At 37.4% G+C, this 11,402-nt stretch overlaps 1 long non-coding RNA gene across 1 annotated transcript in view; it reads right to left on the reverse strand.

Annotated features, from left to right (window-relative positions):
- Positions 1 to 8,167: 8,167 nt before the first annotated feature.
- The window catches only part of LOC148720664 (uncharacterized), a 35,334-nt gene continuing 32,099 nt past the window's right edge, over positions 8,168 to 11,402 (reverse strand). The window contains exons 4-5 of the long non-coding RNA XR_015993063.1: positions 8,652 to 8,732; positions 8,168 to 8,438 (exon numbers count right to left, since the gene is read on the reverse strand). This is a non-coding gene — a long non-coding RNA (uncharacterized LOC148720664). The remainder of the gene's footprint in view (positions 8,439 to 8,651; positions 8,733 to 11,402) is intronic.

Genomic DNA, 11,402 nt, shown 5'->3' on the forward strand with positions numbered 1-11,402 from the left:
GACCATTGAAGCGACCTTTATATTCCTTCGCGAGAAAACGCATAATACATTATTTCAAGTGGTGACTATGCAGACTTAAACGTAATAAGATAACGTGAAACTTCTATTTTCAAAGAGATAAAAGGACCATATTCTATTATACAACATTTAAAAGTGGCATTGCATCTCGTTGTGGCTTACAAAGTCGCCGAATTGGCACAATATTTTATCGTTTTATCGGGGGGACAACGGCCATCTGTACGCGGTAAGCGTATTTTGAAGTTCTCGATTTTTCGGAGAAAGTAAAGCGCGATAGAACTTTTTTTTGATATAATATTTGAAAAAGGTTTGTCAAAGGGGTACATTTGGAAAAAAAATGTATTGCGAAACTTTGCAACTGTCGGCGGATTATCGATAACCATGTTCAGTGGCTCTTAAAGAAAAATTTATGACAGCCACCGTAAATTACAGGGCTGGATAAGCCGCCCTAAAAAATTTCCTTAAGAGATACACACATGCCTGAGCGTGAAGCATTTTGATAGTCTCCAAGTGAAAATGCTGATAGACCACAACATACATGAAAAGGTTACTCCACAGTAAGATTCTCTTACCATGTGGACTCTGCAAAATGGACCTTTTTTACAAGCAGTGGTTTGGTTTCCTTTGAGCTTTCTGTGGACTTGAATGGTAAATAAAGAAATCAGTATTTTTTTTAAAAGTACTAATCTTCCGGTGTTTGTACTATTTTAAGCTACTTCTTCCTTGTCCGCCAGCATATTAGCATCTATATCCAATATTCGTTTTATTGTGTTCTCAACGATATTAAATAAGAGTTCCAGCACAATAACAAGCACAGGTAATGACGAATTACATGTTCTGACTTCCTCGTATTATGAAAAACACTCCATAACTCGCCAGCAAAACAAACATTGAAGAGGCCAACCAGTGTATAGGGCGTTCTACAAGGACAGGTAGGATAGAATTACACGTACTGCCTTCTTCATATTTTAAACAACAATCTACAACTCGCCCAGAAAAAGAAGCGAGGAAGCCGATGTGTATGTGTCGTTCTACAAGCAAGGCAGGCTGGAAGTATAACATTTTCTGACTTCCCCTTATATTGCAGAACACTCTAACTCGTCAGCAAAGGGAAAAAAAAGAGTACAATACGAGTAAGCGTTGTTCTACAAGCACAAGCAGGGAGAGTTATATGTTCTGAATCCCTTATATTTTGAACAACACTCGATAACGCTAGTAGAAAAAGGAACAGAAAGGCATACATGTGTATGCATCACTCTATAAGTACAGGCAGGGAAAAATTACACGCTCTGGCTTCTTTTCGTTTTGAAAACAACTCGATACTCAACACGCGGTAAAACAAACGAAGAGGCTAGTATGTGTAGGTGTCGTTCTACAAACGCAGGCAGGAAAAGATTACATGTGCTGACTTCTTCGTAATTTGATCAACACTCTATAACTCACGCAGAAACAAAAGCTAAGATACCAGCTTCTACCTTGGCGTAGCGATTGTAAAACGCTTTGGAAGATTAACTGAATAGCGATTTACAAATTGATATAATAACTATATCATTCTAAAAATGAACCAAGTAGCAAACTGAGACTGACAAAAGGCCAATATGCATCACTAGTTGATTAAGCAAACAATCGAACTATGTCGGTAATCCGGTCAATCATTATTCAGTTAATCCGTCAGTTAATCAGTCATTAAGTCACACATCAGTCAATTTTCTTACATAACATACAGAACATATTACATAACATCTTTATTCTGTTCAAGAATGATGTAGAACCAATAGATGGTAAATTATATATACAGAAATTGCCCAATTAACTACAAAGGACTTCTACCGCAGCAGATTCATAAAACAAATTATGATACCATTTTTGCTCCCGTGGTACTGTTTTCACTCACCTGCTTTCGCAAACTCTGTTTTGGCAATACTGAACTATCTCCGAAAACGGAAAGCCAAAACTGCTTACATTTGTCTACAAGCACAAAAAATAATCAGCCGATCACAAAGAGTATCATTTCAACCATTGTTACCGGCGAGCCCTAGCGAGGCAGCAGGCTATTCTTTCAGTACAATAGCGAGAAAAAGCCAAAATTTGTCGGATGTAAGATCGGAGACATGCGCAGTCGATTGTGTTTTTTATATCGGGGCGTTTGTGAGGACATCAAGTAAACTGCACGTGGAAATATCGATCGATTTCGAGCAACGCCCGTTGAGGTAAATAAATCGATCATTGAGTTACATTTGCCTGTTGAGGTGAAAGAAAGGCTTGCAGTTATAGAATCAAAACGTGGATCGCTCATTGAAGCTAACCATTCAAAAAAAGGTGGATCGCTCGTTGAAGCTAACCTTTCAGCTGCAAAATGAAATGACTGTTTGGGCTTTGTAACAAATTCTGAGTCGATTTCATTCGTGAAGAGCATCCATTCGACTGTCGAGTCCAATTATTTTTCAACCTTTGAGTCAAAAGAAAACTTCTCGAGCACAACATTAAGTTGTCGTTTGCTCAGTCTTGCCGAAAGGTGGCGGTTGGCAAGTTTTGAAGGACGAAACCTTGATTGTGATATTTACAACATAAAATATGGAGAGCGCCGACAAGGTTTGATCAATGCACATGACACCCTTTATCCTGCCTTTACTTTTGTGCAGCGCTGATGAATACTTTCACAACTTACAAACAGGCAATTTTCATTTTTAGAAATGTCGCTTTGACTATTTTAACTCAGTGAAATGGTTTATTTTATACTTTTGACTCTCATGATAGAAATGATGATGGATGCCAAATTCTGATGGCACAGCTACTGGATTAAGATTTGGAGATTTGGGTGAACTTGGAACATTCTTTTGTTCTTCAGCAAATGAACTAACATGTGAGTGTTTTGAAATTATCCCTTTGACGCCAGCACCTACTTACACTTTGAAACTACTAGCATACTTCACTCCGTTTGATTTGTGCTTAAAGCAACTAAGAATTTCAACTTGTTGCCTCAAGTAAATAACTTATTTTGTAGCTGTTCCGTTTTGGCGCAAACAGCAGTTGCAAAGAATCTGGTGACGAATTAGCTTTTTTATATTTGACTAGACGCATAGCTGCGTGAACTCGGGCTTTCAATATTGCACATCTTTAGGGGACCGCTATATTGCCCTTGTTACTGTCGTCACTCAATTTCGTCTTTGCCGGTCACGAATTAGTCAAATTGTGTTTATTTTTGTCTATAGGAGTGAAATGAATGTTGTTATGGTACTAGAAAACAATCATAATAATATATTACCTTAGTATAATTTCAGAGCTGAGGAAAGAGTTTCCAGAAATCTGATTGGTCGAGTGGTTGCTTATATGACGCTACACAAACCGCTCCACGCGGTTTATATAAAATGTTAAAATAAATGTTAATAAATGTTACTAAAATGTTATGATTTTAGAAATTTCTCTTTCGTTCAGCTCTAAAATTATACTAAAACAATTATTCGCCTCAGGTTCGTAGTCTGAATTTCAGCCTTCTCTTCCCTTTACCCCAAGGGGGGCGCGAGAGAGAGACTGTAGTGTTCAGTTAACACTTATAACTAAATGGTTTAATAAAAATGTTGCTCTTAACAATATAAGTAAGATATAATAAGTAAGATCTTTTGACAGGGAGCCCACGTCACAAAGTGTGGTTTTCAGTGAGGCCCTGCATAAATCTAACGTAAGGATAACAGAAAATATAAATATGGTTATCAAGAAAAGGATAAAAGGGCATAATCAATAGAAGAGACTACATGTTTTTAACAAGACGTCTAAAAACTGAAAAATCGGAAATGTTCCTAATGCCGTCTGGGAGAGCGTTCCAGTCATCTACTGCATGACAAACAAACCGATGCTGACCCCATGTACGCTTTGATTGTGGTTTACAAATGTTGTTATTAAAACGAGTGTTATAATCATGCATGTCTTTAAAATGATTAAAATTAAAATTCCAATCAATTAGTCCATTCAAGGACTTAAAAACCAAAAATAGACGATGAGATCTTCGTCTTTTTTCCAATGTATCCCAACCAAGTAGATCAAGAGCTTCTGTTGCTGATGAATGCTTTGGCATATCTAAAATTAATTTAGCTGCTTTATTCTGGAGTAATTGGATCTTGTTCATCAGAGTGGTGTTGGATTTATCCCCCCAAGTCACATCAGCATAATCAAGGATTGGCAGCACCATGGCTTTTACAAAGAGTTCCCTTGTATTTCTTGGCATAAGATGTTTTATTCTCTGTAAAACGCCAAGCCTCTGAGACACTTTGGTCTTAATGTAATCCACGTGATCAGTCCAAGTCAGATTCTCATTGATAATTACGCCCAGATACTTGAACGAATTGACTAATAATAATAATAATATTGCCGTACCTTGTTCATTTTGTGGTTTTATTACTAAACAATATTATGTTGCAAGATACATGTGCTTGAGTTTTGATATACACTGCATAGGTTAGTTAAGTGTAAGAAATTTACAGTTTTTCACTCCCTGGGGTCTAAGTGGACCATTGAGGGAGAACTAACTCAGTGAAAACCGATATTTATCCCATTAATGGGATTTTCAAACCCAGATTTTCCTCCAAGATGCGATTTCATTGTCCCAGTGTTAGGATAAAAGTGGCCCTATTAGAACCCAATATTTGAGATAAAAGTTACTCTTTTACAACCCAATATTTGTGATAGAAGTGGCCCTATTATAACCCAATATTTGGGATAAAAATAACTCTATTAAAACCCAATATTTGTGATAAAAATAGCCCTATTATAATCCAAGATCTGGGATAAAAGTGGTCCTATTATTACCCAATAATTGGAATAAAAGTGGCCCAATATTATCTCACTATTGGGATTTGACTTGAACAACAAAATCACATTACTGAAGTTTATTTGGGTTGACAAAATCCCATTTATGGGATTTATATGAGTCAGGTAAACCCCGTTCTCTGGGTTAAGGCTGGCACAGGGTTTTTTTCGGGTTTCACTCAACCCAATGTTGGCTTTGGTAGCTTTTTCCCAAATTAGGAAATCCCAATAATATAACAACAAAATCACACAAGTTTCACCTTTATTTTCCCAGTTTTGGGAATTACAAAAAGTTTACGGTGGATTTCGTAGGTGTGCTAGCAAACGAAGGCACAAACTCCGCGGGTTTCATATCTATTCCATAATTTCGCACGATCTCTTCCGATACAGCGGCGAAATTTTCCTCTAAGGACTTTTTCTTCTTTGGCTTGCGCAGACAGGGAAAACACAAACGAGTGTTGTCGTCGATTGCAAGCTTTAGCAGCAACTTCCTTAATTCATTTTTCAATTGGAAAAGAAGAGCGACCCCTTACATCTATTCTAGATGCTTTATCGTCAAGCTTCACGGCACACAAAACCCAGAACACCTCATATATATGCGTCTGTCCGGTCATGTTTCCATGACTCGTGGCCGCCATATTGTTTAAAATATTTAATTTACACGAAATGCATAAATTAGTAAGTGACGTCACCGTACCACATTATAACGCTCGGAATTCAGATGTCTCTCTCCCGCGCCCTCCTCGGGTTAAAGGGAAGGGACGGCTAAAATTCAGACTACTCAGGTTCGGTGAATATTGTCGAATAATCCCCCCGACTTCGTCTCGGGGATTATTCGACGATATTCACCTCGCCTTCGGCGAATAATTGTTAAATATAGGATTAGGTTCCCACAGATGCCAAAGGTTGAAATTGAAGGACTTTTCAATGACTTGGAAGGCCAAGTTTTAGGAAATTGAAGGACCACTTTTGGAAAGGTTTGCATAAGCAATTTTAAAATTATTTGATATTATTGCTCAGGTTTTCCATGAAAGTATCGTAATTTTCAGCTTAAAAATTACTAAAAAAAAAAAAGCACTGCGAAACCCAAGCCCTAGTCCTCAAATTCGAGTACTTTCCAGGCCTTGAATTTTTATTTTTAAATTCAAGCATCTTCAAGGGCTTTCAAGGCTTTACGAACCCTGAGTAGGTAATGTATTTGCCCTTAACTAAAAGGAGAAGGGAATTTTTTATCTATTATTGGTACCGAGTCATAGTTCAATGTTGCCAAATGTTCACCCAAGGAGAGTCATCAGAAATCAGTAGATTGAAGCAATATTACTGTTCAGTAGTTCATATTGTTTTTAATAGAGAAATCGCTAAAACGCTGCAACTATATCTGAACTCAGTTAAAGTTTACAATAGTTAGATACGTGTGACTCTTATAAAGGCACATAAGTCTATTAAAGAAAACATTGATAAATACCGGCTTGCTCTATACTTCAATTTAATTATCCTTTGATATATCCTCACAGAACAATTCAACAAATACTTCTTCTCATGTTGTGTAATCTTGTTTAATCTTACCCTCTTCGTATTAAGCTTACAAACATTCTTTGTAGCTCTTGCAACTTTCACATCACGACGTAGCCAAGAGGACTTCGGTATGCTTGGACGATTACACTCATAAACAAATTCCTTTAGTCTTCTGCCCTTTGTTCTGAGACGTTTCAAAGCAGCTTCTGGTAAACTACTGGGTTTTCGATCACGTCTCAATACACGGTTGTTTTTACATTTAGACATAATATGAGATAGCTCGTTTTGATATTTCTCGATAGAAGGTTCACTCGTAAAGGATCACTCGTAAAGTTCGCGGACCGACCCGTTCCCAAAAAGCTCCACAAATTTTAGTGTGGGTCTACCGCGAACGGTGTGTGACTTTGTATGTATATTGACCGTAACAGCAATCGAATTCCTTTCGCGTACTCTGAGCAAGCAAGAAATTGTCCACGAAGGCAGCCATTGCTTTAAAGGCTGGTCCTGCGTCGGTGGGGGTAACAAGGTTATTTGGTTATTTTGGTAGAGCGCTGCACTAGTATCGCAGAGGTCAGTGGTTCGAATCCCGTACAGGCCTGATTTTTTTCAGGTCTGATTTTCGCTATTGCTTAAATAGCGCTATCTACTGCGAGGATCGTGCATCATACGTATCTAATACCACAGTTCAAAATATATGAACTTCATATATTTCATTGTATCTGATTTATCACTTTCACGGGTTTATTACGGATCAACTTAACGGCCTGCTCCCAGTTGGCTTGTTAGCTCAATTGGTAGAGCGCTGCACTAGTATCGCAGAGGTCAGTGGTTCGAATCCCGTACAGGCCTGATTTTTTTCAGGTCTGATTTTCGCTATTGCTTAAATAGCGCTATCTACTGCGAGGATCGTTCACCATATGTATCTAATACCGCAGTTCAAAATATATGAACTTCATATATTTCATTGTATATATCAACTAAGTTGAAATTTTAAAGAGGAGGTTGACTCGATAACCTCGCGGTTTTCTTAGCCTCCATGCACGAACTATGGAACACTGTTACCTCTAATTTTTTACATATGTATCCTTTCCTGTTTTTTTATGTTAATATTGTAACTAAAACTTGAGTGCTAAAGTTGAAAGTTGAATTGGCCACCGTAACGAGTTAAAAAGCTGACGTTTCGAGCGTTAGCCCTTTGTCAATCGCTCTGATGCAGATCACTACGACATACATTTGACACAAATGGCATAATGATACCTATAAATAGGAGTTCTTACCAAAGATCAAACTCCAAAATAATAACATACATTGTCATTAACAATAATTTATGCTTTGAGCCACTTTAACACTGATACTATTAAGGCATTGATTTCAAGTGAAAGTTTTTTAGATACTATTTCATTTGTTCAGGTCTGATTTTCGCTATTGCTTAAATAGCGCTATCTACTGCGAAGATCGTGCATCATATGTATTTCATTATAGCAGTAATATTTCTATGTATAGCTTGGTTGAAATGAGTCTTCATGCAAACTCTGAACTAAATGCACACTCCTCTCTTTAGTGCACATGTTTTTCACCTTGAATCATTTTATAACTATAGAAGCCTTTCCAATTAATCCAGACTAGTAGGATTATGTCAAAGAATTCCCATACTAACTCCCTGATACATGAAGATCACTCTAGAGGACGAATTCCAAAATATACCTGATCCAAAGATTTTTGTCCACAGTGTGGGTAATTGTCAAAAAAATTATCTACTACATCTAAAAAATAGAGACTTTATTTAAACAAAAATATCTATCAGTACATTAAAAAACACTGGTCACGGTCTTATAAAAAACACCACTGTAATTTATAGTAAAACTACTCACAAAATTAGGCTGCAAAGGTGGTGTAATTTCCAAAATGAATTTTTAAAACTCCTTTACAGACACCTAACTGTGCGGGAATAACTTTTCAGCAAGGTCCGGATCCATTAATTGATAAAATGGAAGCCCAGTCGGACGGTCTCTCAGGTGAACCTGGCCAGAACTGACAACGTACCAAAGTAACTGCATGGCTTTCACAGTCACAGACGGCGACTTCCTTCAGGTGCTGGTTACCTATATGTAGAAACAAGAAGCGAAGGATGTACACGCACAAACACATTGAAGATAAAATCGTAAATTATTGAAGATAGTGCAGCAACAACACTGGCCAAAAGCATTTGTCTTCCTGGTTTGAAATCTCTGACAATTGCAAAGGTTTTGAAACCTTGTTTACCTTTGCTTTCGAAAGTCAACATTGTGCAAGTTTTGACTTTGTGTCCAACTTACCGAAGGCATCTATTAGTTTGAACCATTTCAGGATTCTTGTAATGCACTATGATTAGGGAACAATGGAATGAATCTGTTATCCTTTAAAGAAACCGAAACAGGACCGTCAGTTTATAGATTTTTCCTTGTTTTCTACATGAATGTAATACTGCGTACGTGTCATCAATGCAAAACTTTGCTAATAGAGACTACAAAACAGTGGGTTAATTAATCCATCAGCTTATTGAGGTTTGACTGCTGTATTTCCATATATCAATTATACACACAATTGTAATATATGCAGGCAGTGGTTTAGTGATAAGTACCTTCCATTGCTCCAGAATGTGGAATTGATTCCTCTCCGCGTGCAGATCATGAGCACAGTTAAACAAAAAAAATATTTTTTTTGTTTAACTGTGCTCATGATCTGCACGCGGAAAGGAATCAATTCCACGTTCTGGAGCCCGAGGCAATTTGCCTCGGGCCGCAGTACCGACATCGCACAGTCGCCTCTAGTTGTTTACATACGGCACTAACATATTTCTCCGGGAGAATTTCCTCCCCCACTGCTGTTGTGAACAGTTTATCCCGTATTTTTTCCCAGTTAGCTACGGAGCTGTAGTTTCTTTGATGAGCCTCAGAATGTTGAGCCTTATCAGGTGAAAATAAGGGAATGTCGGGGTCATCGACAACTTCAAGGAGAGAAGAACTTCCTTGGTTCGGCTGAGAACCAGGTGTGTTGCAGCTCACCGTTAACGGAGTACGGTCTTCCCAGTTCTTCCGAGGACAATCGTTTGCAGGTTTGAACCTCACGAAATTAAACAACGGGGTAAACTTTTAAATGACGACCAAAGCAAATGGCGAAACTGTGCAGCGGTACCGCATCAAACGGCTCAGACGATCATTTCACTTGAGTACTACCCATATTCTCAATTGAGAAATATAGGGTGTTACCCTATAAGATGTGACACGGGTGTGTGATTGCGTTACTTGGACTCTAATAGACTCCTCTAACGATCCGTAGTAGTTCTTGTTCAGAATTGATAAATAAAGTCTTTATTAAGTACTCTCGATTAATATTAAATTTCTACATTCGAAAAAATTGAAAAAATAAAACAGTAACGAAGTAATGTCTGTTTTAAATACTCGGGCTTTCCAAAGGAAACGCCCGAGGTATAAATTCGGCTTCATTTTTATTATTATTATTTTTTTTTTGCGTTCAGTTGCAAAACGCAGTTTCACTACAGCGCATGCGTGAAGTGCATGCGCGTGCGTAGAATGACCTTTAGAGCCCATGGTTTGAAACAATGGCTGCCTTCCTGGACAATTCCTTGCTTGATGTACGCGAAAGAAACTCGGCGGCTATTACTCTCAATAAACATACAAAGTCACACACCGTTCGCGGTAGAAACACACTAAACCTTGTGGAGTTGTTTGGGAACGGGTCGGTCCGCGAACTTTACGAGAGATCAATTTCCGAGCTATCCTTTACGAGTGAACCTTATATCGAGAAATATCAAGCGAAACCGGCTATATCAAACGAGCTATATCATATTATATTTACATGTAAAATCAACCGTGTATTTAGACGTGATCGAGAACCCAGTAGAATGCCAGAAGCTACTCTGTAAAGCCTTAGAAGAAAGGGCGGAAAACTGAAGGAATTTGTTTATGAGTGTAACCGTCCAACCATACTGAAGTCCTCTTGGCTACGTCGTTATGTGAAGGTTAGAAGAGTTACAAAGAATATTTGTAAGCTTAATACGAAGAGGGTAAAATTAAATAAAGTTACACACCATGAGAAGGAGTATTTTTTGACTCGTTAAACAAATAAGCAGAAAAATACAAAACTATGAATGCAGCAAAGAAAGAAGAATTACTTCAGAAATAGAAACAAAAATACTGTGGTAGTAAAATTAAAAGCGTGGATTCATGCATTTATACATATAAAAAGAAATCAAGGAAGTCCAAATTATATATGCTGTGTGTGCAATAGGATGCTCTAGAAGAAATCTGTATCGTAATTGATCTCAAATAGGTAGCTTTCTCAGCATCTTTTTAATGTGCAAATATCATTTGATGGAAAAATTTATAACCGTAACACATGTCACTCAAAAGTTATTCAAGGAAAGGTTCCATGTCAGGCAACTGTACACAATTTATATGTTGATAATGTACCAACTGAACTTGAAAGTCTTAAAAAAAAACTAGAGCAAATTAAAATAGCACGGCAGATTGTATTTGAAAAAATAGTAGTGTTGCCTAAGGGACAACAAAGAAAGATTAAAGAAGCAATCTGTAATGTACCAGTCTATTGTGATCAAACAAGTAACAATATATTGCCTCGTCCCCCTGAAAGATTTGGTATTATTCTTTTGAAGTTGAAAAGAAAAATTCAGTTTAGAGGTCATGTTTACTTTGAAGCAGTTAGATCAGAGTTCATAATGATAGCACTAAATTGGTTAAAAGTTAGTAATATTCTTTACAAAGATATACAGATTCATTGCACAAATATTAACACAGAACTGACACGTATAATGAATGACGAAGAGGTTGATCACACAAACTCATTACCAATAAACTCTCTTCAAAACAATTTAGAATAAAATACATATGAAAATGCAGTAGATAGTGCAAATTCTGATAATTCTGTAAGTGTAGGAGTAAATAGTCTTGCAAACAGTACTTCTAGTAACAACATGGAAGTCCAAAATGAAGAAGAAGTGGAAGACCCTTAAAATGAGCATAGGTCACCTGCCAATGAGACACGTC

Source organism: Stylophora pistillata, chromosome 11 (genome assembly GCF_964205215.1).
Source record: "Stylophora pistillata chromosome 11, jaStyPist1.2, whole genome shotgun sequence".
Classification (NCBI taxonomy): Eukaryota; Metazoa; Cnidaria; class Anthozoa; order Scleractinia; family Pocilloporidae; genus Stylophora; species Stylophora pistillata.